The sequence below is a fragment of the Pongo abelii genome, chromosome 17, assembly GCF_028885655.2.
Source record: "Pongo abelii isolate AG06213 chromosome 17, NHGRI_mPonAbe1-v2.0_pri, whole genome shotgun sequence".
NCBI lineage: Eukaryota > Metazoa > Chordata > Mammalia > Primates > Hominidae > Pongo > Pongo abelii.
Genome location: NC_072002.2, coordinates 75,639,923 through 75,651,370, shown reverse-complemented (window position 1 = coordinate 75,651,370; position 11,448 = coordinate 75,639,923). Strand labels below are relative to the sequence as shown.

At 35.4% G+C, this 11,448-nt stretch overlaps 1 pseudogene; it reads left to right on the top strand.

Annotated features, from left to right (window-relative positions):
• Positions 1-6,247: 6,247 nt before the first annotated feature.
• LOC100431343 (non-histone chromosomal protein HMG-14-like) lies at positions 6,248-7,130 on the top strand (annotated as a pseudogene).
• The last annotated feature ends 4,318 nt before the right edge of the window (positions 7,131-11,448 follow it).

Sequence of the window (11,448 nt, the reverse complement as noted above, 5' to 3'; positions counted from 1 at the left end):
TTTGTCATTATAAACTATTTTTTCTTTTCTAGAATTTTGTATTAATGGAATTGTAAGGAATGCACAATTTTATGTATCTAGCTTATTTCAGTCCACATAAGGATTTGGAGAGTGGTACATGGTAAATGTGAGCTTAAATTTTTAAGAATCTGGCAAGTGATTTTCTAAAGTAGTAGCGCCATTTTACATTTCCACCTGCAGTGTTTAAGAATTTCAAGGGCTCTACTGCAAAAACATGCCAAATTGTAAAGACCATCGATGCTAGGAAAAAACTGCATCAACTAACGGGCAAAATAACCAGCTAACATCATAATGACAGGAGCAAATTCACACATAACAATATTAGCCTTAAATGTAAATGGGCTAAATTCCCCAATTAAAAGACACAGACTGGCAAACTGGATAAAGAGTCAAGACTCATCAGTGTGCTGTGTTAATGAGACCCATCTCACATGCAGAGACACACATAGGCTCAAAATAAAGGGATGGAGGAAGATCTACCAAGCAAATGGAAAGCAAAAAAAAAAAAAAAAAAAAAAAAAAAAAAAAAAAAAAAAAAGCAATGGTTGCAATCCTAGTCTCTGATAAAAGAGACTTTAAACCAACAAAGATCAAAAGAGACAAAGAAGGCCATTATATAATGGTAAAGGGATCAATTCAACAAGAAGAGCTAACTATCCTAAATATATATGCACCCAATACAGGAACACCCAGATTCATAAAGCAAGTCCTGAGAGACCTAAAAAGAGACTTAGCCTCCCACACAATAATAATGGGAGACTTTAACACCCTGCTGTCAATATTAGACAGATCGACGAGACAGAAGGTTAACAAGGATATCCAGGACTTGAACTCAGCTCTACACCAAGCAGACCTAATAGACATCTACAGAACTCTCCACCTGAAATCAACAGAATATACGTTCTTCTCAGAACCACATTGCACTTATTCCAAAATTGACCACATAGTTGGAAGTAAAGCACTCCTCAGCAAATGTAAAAGAACAGAAATCACAACAAACTGTCTCTCAGACCACAGTGCAATCAAATTAGACCTCAGGATTAAGAAATTCACTCAAAACTGCGAAACTACGTGGAAACTGAACAACTTGCTCCTGAATGACTACAGGGTAAATAATGAAATGAAGTCAGAAATAAAGATGTTCTTTGAAACCAATGAGAGCAAAGACACAATGTACCAGAATCCCTGGGACACATTTAAAGCAGTGTGTAGATGGAAATGTATACCACTAAATGTCCACAAGAGAAAGCAGGAAAGATCTAAAATTGACACCCTAACATCACAATTAAAAGAATGAGATAAGCAAGAGTAAACAAACTCAAAAGCTGACAGAAGGCAAGAAATAACTAAGATCAGAGCAGAACTGAAGGAGATAGAGACACAAAAAACACTTCAAAAAATTAATGAATCCAGGAGCTGGTTTTTGAAAAGATCAATAAAATTGATAGACCGCTAGCAAGACTAATAAGAAAGGAGAGAAGAATCAAACAGACACAATAAAAAATGACAAAGGGGATATCACCACTGATCCCACAGAAATACTACCATCAGATAATAAAGAGTAGCTAGTACCATTCTTTCTGAAACTATTCCAATCGATTGAAAAAGAGGGAATCTTCCCTAACTCATTTTATGAGGCCACCATCATCCTATACCAAAGCCTGGCAGGGAGAAAACAAAAAAAGAGAATTTTAGACCAGTATCCCTGATGAACAACGATGCAAAAATCCTCAGTAAAATACTGGCAAACCGAATCCAGCAGCACATTCAAAAGTTTATCCACCACGATCAAGCTGGCTTCATTCCTGGGATGCAAGGCTGGTTCAACATACGCAATCAATAAACGTAACCCATCATATGAACAGAACCAAAGACAAAAACCACATGATTATCTCAATAGATGCAGAAAAGGCCTTTGACAAAATTCAACAACCCTTCATGCAAACAACTCTCAATAAACTAGGTATTTATGGGATGTATCTCAAAATAATAACAGCTATTTATGACAAACCCACAGCCAATATCATACTGAATGGGCAAAAACTGGAAGCATTCCCTTTGAAAACTGGCACAAGACAGGGATGCCCTCTCTCACCACTCCTATTCAACATAGTGTTGGAAGTTCTGGCCAGGGTAATCAGGCAGGAGAAGGAAATAAAGGGTATTCAATTAGGAAAAGAGGAAGTCAATTTCTCCCTGTTTGCAGATGACATGATTGCATATTTAGAAAACCCATCGTCTCAGCCCAAAATCTCCTTAAGCTGATAAGAAACTTCAGCAAAGTCTCAGTTTACAAAGTCAATGTGCAAAAATCACAAGCATTCTTATACACCAATAACAGACAGAGAACCAAATCATGAGTGAACTCCCATTCACAATTGCTTCAAAGAGAATAAAATACCTAGGAATCCAACTTACAAGGGATGTGAAGGACCTCTTCAAGGAGAACAACAAACCACTGCTCAATGAAATAGAAGAGGACACAAACAAATGGAAGAACATTCCATGCTCATGGATAGGAAGAATCAATATCGTGAAAATGGCCATACTGCCCAAGGTAATGTAGAGATTCAATGCCATCCCCATCAAGCTACCAATGACTTTCTTCACAGAATTGGAAAAAACTACTTTAAATTCATATGGAACAAAAAAAGAGCCTGCATTGCCAAGACAATCCTAAGCAAAAAGATCAAACATGGAGGCATCACACTACCTGACTTCAAACTATACTACAAGGCTACAGTAACCAAAACAGCATGGTACTGGTACCAAAACAGAGATATAGACCAATGGGACAGAACAGAGCCCTCAGAAATAATACCACACATCTACAACCATCTGATCTTTGACAAACCTGACAAAAACAAGCAATGGAGAAAGGATTCCCTATTTAATAAATGGTGCTGGGAAAACTGGCTAGCCATATGTAGAAAGCTGAAACTCGGTCCCTTCCTTCTTACACATTATACAAAAATTTATTCAAGATGGATTAAAGACTTAAACATTAGACCTAAAATCATTAAAACCCTAGAAGAAAACCTAGGCATTACCATTCAGGACATAGGCATGGGCAAGGACTTCATGTCTAAAACACCAAAGGCAATGGCAACAAAAGCCAAAATTGACAAATGGGATCTAATTAAACTAAAGAGCTTCTGTACAGTAAAAGAAACTACCATCAGAGTGAACAGGCAACCTACAAAATGGGAGAAAATTTTTGCAATCTACCCATCTGACAAAGGGCTAATATCTAGAATCTACAAAGAACTTAAACAAATTTACAAGAAAATAATTCACAAAACCCCATGAAAAAGTGGGCAAAGGATATGAACAGACACTTTTCAGAAGAAGACATTCATGCAGCCAACAGACACATGAAAAAATGCTCATCATCACTGGTCATCAGAGAAATGCAAATCAAAGCCACTATGAGATACTATCTCACACCAGTTAGAATGGCAATCATTAAAAACTTAGGAAACAACAGGTGCTGGAGAGGATGTGGAGAAATAGGAATGCTTTTACATTGTTGGTGGGAGTGTAAACTAGTTCAACCATTGTGGAATACAGTGTGGCAATTCCTTAGGGATCTAGAACTTGAAATACCATTTGACCCAGCCATCCCATTACTGGATATATACCCAAAGGATTATAAATCATGCTGCTATAAGGACACATGCACACGTATGTTTATTTTGGCACCATTCACAATACCAAAGACTTGGAAGCAACCCAAATGTCCATCAATGATAGACTGGATTAAGATAATGTGGCACATATACACCATGGAATACTATGCAGCCATAAAAAGGATGAGTTCATATCCTTTGTAGGGACATGGATGAAGGTGGAAACCATCACTCTGAGCAAACTACCACAAGGACAGAAAACCAAACACTGCATGTTCTCACTCATAGGTTGGAATTGAACAATGAGACACTTGGACACAAGGTGGGGAACATCACACACTGGGGTCTGTCATGGGGTGGGGGGATGGGGGAGGGATAGCAATAGGAGAAATACCTAATGTAAATGACGAGTTAATGGGTGCAGCAAACTAACACAGCACATGTATACATAAGTAACAAACCTACACGTTGTGCACGTGTACCCTAGACCTTAAAGCATAATAAAAAAATAAAAAAAGAAGAGAAAAGAATTCCAGTGGCTCTACATGCAGAACATCCGTTGAATGTTTTAGTCTTTCAAAGTAAGTTTTAGCCTTTCCAGGGAGCAAGAAGTGGTATTTCATTATGACTTTTATTTGCATTTCCTTTTTAACTAATAATTTTGAACATTTTTTCCATGTGCTTGTTAGCCATTATTTTTTTTCTTTTTTTTATTTTATTATTATTATACTTTAAGTTTTAGGGTACATGTGCACAATGTGCAGGTTAGTTACATATGTATACATGTGCCATGCTGGTGTGCTGCACCCATTAACTCATCATTTAGCATTAGGTATATCTCCTAATGCTATCCCTCCCCCCTCCCCCCACCCCACAACAGTCCCCAGAGTGTGATGTTCCCCTTCCTGTGTCCATGTGTTCTCATTGTTCAATTCCCACCTATGAGTGAGAACATGCAGTGTTTGGTTTTTTGTCCTTGCAATAGTTTACTGAGAATGATGATTTCCAATTTCATCCATGTCCCTACAAAGGACATGAAGTCATCATTTTTTATGGCTGCATAGTATTCCATGGTGTATATGTGCCACATTGTTAGCCATTTTTATACCTTGTGAAATATCTGTTTGAATCTTTTCCCCATTATTTATTAAATATTTTTCTTAATATTGAGTTGTAAGAATTATTTGTATATTTTAAATTCAGGTTTACCATAAGAAAAAAAATACTGAATATTTTCCCCTCCTGAGATGGGCCATTTTGATTTTTTAATGTTGTCTTTTGAAGATAAAAATAATATAATTTTTAAAGTCCAATTTGTATTAAGTTTTTCATAGTTCATGCTTTTTGTGACCTATCTAAGAAAATATTACTAATCCAATGTTGCAGAAATTTCCCCTGTGGTTTCTTCAGGAATATTTATACTATTACCTTCTCTATTTAAATTTATGATGTATTTCCAGTTACATTTTAGATATTGTATAAGATAAAAGTTGATGCATATAGAAATGTATTTGTTACAGTATTATTTGTGGAAAAGAGTTTTTTTTCACAGTCAGTTTCATGGCAATTTTGTAAAAAATTCAGTGTTCATAAATATATCCTTCTATTTCTGAACATTCTATTCTGTTTTATTAATCTATATATGAGTATTTCTCCTAATTCCACATGGTCTTGATTAGGTAACTTAACAGCAAGTCTTGAAATCAGATAGCTGATATATTCCAATTCTTTTATTCTTTCTCAAAGTTGCTTTGAATAATATACTTTATTTTTATTTAATACAAGTTGAGAATCAGCTTGCCAATTTTTACAAAAAAAGGCATGCAGAAAATTTTACTGGAATTGCATTGCATCTGTAAATCATTTGGGCAAATTGTCTTCTCAACAATATTGTGTCTTACAATTTTTGATCATTGTATAGCTCATTATTTACTTAGGTCTTTTAAATTTTTCATTAGAATGTCTTATAGTATTTCTTGCATTTTTTTCTAGCTTTGTTGAAGTATAATTGACAAATAAAAATTTCATACTTACAACTCATATAGTTACACTTTGTGTGTGTGTGTAGTAAGAAAATTTAAGATCTACTCTTTTAGCTAAAGTGTACAATACAGTACTATTAACTGTAGTCAACATGCTGTACATTAGAGCTCCAGAATTTATTAATCCTGCGTAACTGAAACTTTGTTCCATTTGACCAACATCTCTCCATTTCCCTCAACCCGTAACCCGTGTCAGCACCATTCTATACTCTACTTCTATAAGTTTGGCTTTTTAAGATTCTAGATGTAAGTGTGATTATATATTTGTCTTTCTGTGCCTGGCTTATTTCACTTAACATGTCCTCTAGATTCATCCATTTTGCCACAAATGACAGAATTTCCTTATTTTTTTCTGATTTGTATATATCACATTTTCTTTGTCCATTTATTTCTCACTGTGCACTTAGGTTGCTCCTGTTGTTGAGTCATAATACAGTTTTGCCTGCAGTGTGAGCTCTTGTCATGGGAAGCAGGCAATCACGATGAAAAGATCTGGCTAAATATCTGTGAAAAGATTGTCATTTTGGACAGAGGTACCTAACTAAGTTGGATTAGATGGAATGTGGGGCAAGCCCAAATGAGAGCAAGTCATTTGCTCTAATCCTGTGTATGAACCTACAGAAGGCTCAGTCTCATGACCGATCTACACATAAAGGAGCCCTCTCCAAACCAGTAGAAGAAAGGTTGGTGAACCTAGTTGAGCGTTAAACCACTGCAGAAAAAGAAAAAAAAAAAGTCATGATCTGAACCTAACTGGATTATCTGGTAAAATAGAAGTTTCAGTATTCTCTAGCAAAATCCACACCCAGAGTTTACACAGTTCACTTACAAAAGATCAGTAAAATGTGACAACTTCTAAGGATAAAAATCAATCAATCAACAAATGTGGCAGAGTGCCTGGCTTACATCTGTAATCCAAACACTTTGGGAGGCCAAAGTCAGAGAAATGCTTAAGGCTAGGAGTTTGAGACCAGCCTGGGAAAAGTGGCAGAGACTACGTTTCTACAGAAAATTTGCTCAGCACCTCAGGCAGTGGGAGGAGCAGCAGTGGCCAAGCAGCCCAGCTTCACAGAGGCTCTCAGCATCTCCTGTCTTGCAGGCACCCAGCAAGCGCACTCCCTAACACTAAGGTTCCCAAGAGGATGGTCAGCTCAGCAGAAGAGGTGGTGAAGGAAGAGCCCAAGAGGACATCAGCGTGGTTGTCTGTTAAACCTGCTGCTGCAAAAGTGGAAGTGAAGCCAAAAAAGAAAACAGGAGAGAATAAATCTTCAGACAACAAAGTACAAACAAAAGGGAAAAAAACGGTGCAAAGGGAAAACAGCGTGACATGGCTAACCAAGAAACTAAAGAAGATCGACCTGCAGAAAATGGTGACATGAAAACTGAGGAGAGTCCAGCCTTTGATGAAACAAGAGAGAAAGAAGCCAAGTCTCATTAATACCAAATACCATGTCTTGTCCCTGGTCCCTGTCCCCATCCTTGTACAACCCAGAGGAATATTTTATCAATTATTTCATAAATGTAACTTTTTTAGTAGCTCTAGAAACTTTTTTTCATGTCAAGCTTGCTTTATTTTCTTTATATATTTATGAAATATAGTTATTGGATTAATAAACCATGAGAATGTCATTTTTAAAAATTATGCTTTAAGTTCTAGGATACATGTGCAGAACGTGCAGGTTTGTTACATAGGTATACACGTGCCATGGTGGTTTGCTGCACCCATCAACCCGTCATCTACATTGGGTATTTCTGCTAATGCTATCCCTCGCCTAGGCCCCCACCCCCTGACAGGCCCTGGTGTGTGATGTTCCCCTCCCTGTGTCCACGTGTTCTCATTTTTCAGCTCCCACATATGAGTGAGAGCATGTGGTGTTTGGTTTTCTGTTCCTGTGTTAGTGTGCTGAGAATGGTTTCCAGCTTCATCTATTTTTCTGCAAAGGACATGAACTCATCCTTTTTATGGCTGCATAGTATTCCATGGTGTATGTGTGCCACATTTTTTTTATCCAGTCTATCATTGATGAGCATTTGGGTTGGTTCCAAGTCTTTGCTATTGTGAATGGTGCTGCAGTAAGCACACGTGTGCATGTGTCTTTATAGCAGCATGATTTTATAACCCTTTGGGCATATAGCCAGTATATTGCTGGGTCAAATGGTAATTCTGGTTCTAGATCCTTGAGGAATTGCCACACTGTCTTCCACAATGGTTGAACTAGTTTACACTCCCACCAGCAGTTTAAAAGCGTTCCTATTTCTCCACATTCTCTCCAGCATCTGTTGTTTCCTTACTTTTTAATGATCACCATTCTAACTGGCGTGAGATGGTGTCTCATTGTGGTTTTGATTTGTATTTCTCTAATGAACAGTGAGAATGAGCTTTTCTTTCATAGGTTTGTTGGCTGCATGAATGTCTTCTTTTGAGAATTGTCTGTTCATAGCCTTCACCCCCATTTTGGAAACTAATTAATGTGAGGCAGTAAAGTATATAATGACCAAAAATTTTATACCTAAATGCAATTCTTGCACATGTTCTACAGGAGAAATAGAATGAAATGTGTATAGCTTGCTTTGTAGTAGCAAGAAAACAAGAAACAACTAACATGCCCACTGAAGAAGGGGAGATGAAGACATTATTATGGATGCAAGTTTTTTTTTCTTTTTTTAATATTTATTTATTTATTTTTGAGATGGAGTCTCACTCTGTCACCCAGGCTGGAATGCAGTGGTGGGATCTCGGCTCACTGCAACTTCCACCTCCCAGGTTTGAGCAATTCTCCTGCCTCAGCCTCCTGAATAGCTCAGACTACAAGTGTGCACCACCAAGCCCAGCTAATTTTTGTATTTTTAGTAGAAAGGGGGTTTTCCCATTTTGGCCAGGCTTGTCTCGAGCTCCTGACCTCAGGTGAACCACTGCCTCGGTCTCCCAAAGTGCTGGGATTACAGATGTGAGCCACCACGCCTGGCCTGATTCAAGTTTTAGAATACTATGCAACAGTAACAACAAATCAAATACAGCTGCATGTATTGAGACAAATAAATCTCACAAAATCTTTGAAAAGTGTGCAGAATGATTCACAGCAAGTCTAACATTTATATGAAGTTCAAAACACTTCAAGATTGAATAATACATTTTTAGGAATAGATAAATATGTCTACAGCAGGAGAAGTATGAATCTGAAATTCAGGAAAAGAGGCTAGGTATTGAATCGCAAAAGGCTCAGGGGGAGCTCATAAATTATTAGTAATTTCTATTTGTTAAGCTGAGGAGTGTCTAGTTCATTCTATTGTTAGTCTTCATAATTTAGATAAACCTCATCTCTCAAATATAAGAAAAAAATATTAAGCCAGACTTTAGGTCTCTTATGTATTAATCCAGCTATTAATCATTTTTCCATTCATGATACATCTGCTGTTTTTTTCATGTAACAAGCACTACTAAAATGGTCTTTCTCCTGGGAGAGAAAGAGAGAAAACAATTTACTATCCCTTTGTTTGCTTTACCATTGTAGATGATGCTAATTGTTAACATTGTTTAAAAAAATAACATGCAAAATTTCTGTCCTGTTTTACTTTCTACAGTACTGGAATAGGATGATTATTTTTCACACTTCTAGAAATTAATTGCCCACATATCTTTCCACATCAAGCAGGCAGCAGATAGTGTGCATGTCTTTCATAATTTAACATACGAAAATTTACATCTTTGGTTGTATCTCTCCCTTGTGAGTACCCTCAAATTGGGAATAGTTTGAAATAATATCACCATGGAATGAATAAAATTCAGAGCATTAAAAAATGTTTGAAATATTGTCTTTGTTTTCCTTTCTGAAGCCAGTAATTCTCAATGTTACATCAACGTCATTCTTTCTAATAACAGAAAGAATAATAGTGAACCTCACATACACTTCTTGCTGGGACATTGGTCATAGAGGACACATTGTGACTTGGCTTACTTGGTAATCAAGACAAAACTTGACACTAGCAAGATTTATCTGGAGATGTACTTTCTAACAGGAGCAACTTGGCCCAAGTAATGACAGGGAATGTGTATTTCTTTGACTTAAAGGCTTGATAGCTAGGATTTATGACAAGCTCAAAGCAATTCATATTAATGTCATCTAACATCTTTCAAGAAGGAAATTACATAATCTCTACAGGACCAATTTTTTATATTCCAATATTTATGTGAATTGACAACTAATGAGAAACTTCCTCTGGTAGTTGTTCGATATTTCAAATCTGATAGTTTATTTCTGACACAGAAGAAGCTCTGTAGAAATTATTGACAACTGAAATAATGCATGATGTGTGCTTCAACATTCTGTCAACGTGAGTCTGGGTGGAGAATATCCTCTTTTTTATACAAGTCATTGTCTAGTCCTTATAACATATGACTGGCAATGAAATAACATTACTATTATTCAATTGGGAATAAATAGAAAATACAAATAATTAAAATGCCATCCAAAGCAATTAAGTTAGCACTACACCAATGCTCATTTGAATTTATATTTAAAATCTGGCAAATATCTGTGTAGTGTTTTAAAAGAAAACACCTTTGGAAAAATATGCTCTACATTATTTAATCATTTAACAATAATAAATCAACAATGTGATTTCTCTGTTCTTTGTTCATTTATGTTAATAACATCTGAGAACAATGAAAATTGCATATGCATTTGTGGTTATGTTGGGAAATCCAAAGCAATTTACAAAAACAAATAAAACTACACTAGAATAAATAAGTGAATTTGGCAAGGTTGCAGTACACTAGCCCAATGTACAAAAATCAACTGTAGTATAATATACAATCAACAATTAATTGAAAAATACAATAAAACATAATTTATAAATAGTAGCAAAACATTAAATATTTTTAAAGTGAATAAATATGTGCAAGACACACAAATACTGGAAACTACAAAACATGGCTAAAATAAATTTTAAAAGACCTGAATAAACTGATATACCATGTTCATGGACAAAAAGATGCAATATTAATATTCAGATATCAATTCTACCTAAATTGATCTGTTTATATTCACTAAAACCCCAATAAAATTTTTGGTAGGTATTTTTTGGTAGAAATTAACAAGCTAATTTCACATTAATATGGACATGAAAATAGCCAAATAATAAAAAGCAGTCAAAAGAAAATTTTAAAAAGACCTTAAATGGCCAAAAATAATATTGATATTAAAAACTGAGAAATTGAACAACCCCATTTCAAAGATTAATATACATTAACAGTGATTAAAACAATTTAAGTACTAGTATACATGGAGACAAATAGATCAATGCAACAGAAATGAGAGTTCAGAAATAAACCCACATATATCCATTCAACTGATTTTTACAGTGACAAAAAGATAATTCAGTAGGAGAGAAGAGAGTCTTTTCAACCAATTCTGAAGAAACTGGCTATTTAAAAAAAAAACTTCAATTTTTATCTTACACTATATACTAAAATTTAATTTCAGACCACAGATCTAAATATAAAAGCTGAAATTACAAAATTTATTTAAAGATATAGAAGACTATTTTTGTGACTGAAAATAGACAGTTATTTTTAAAGCAAGGCATAAAGCACTATAATTAATGAAGAAAATGTTCATAAATTGTATTTCATCAAAGTTTAACACATTTACTCTCAAAAATTAAGAAAATGAATAGGCAAGCCAAAAACTGGTGACAATTTTTGCAGTACAAATATCTCAGTAAGGGCTTATATCAAATATATATAAACAACTTCT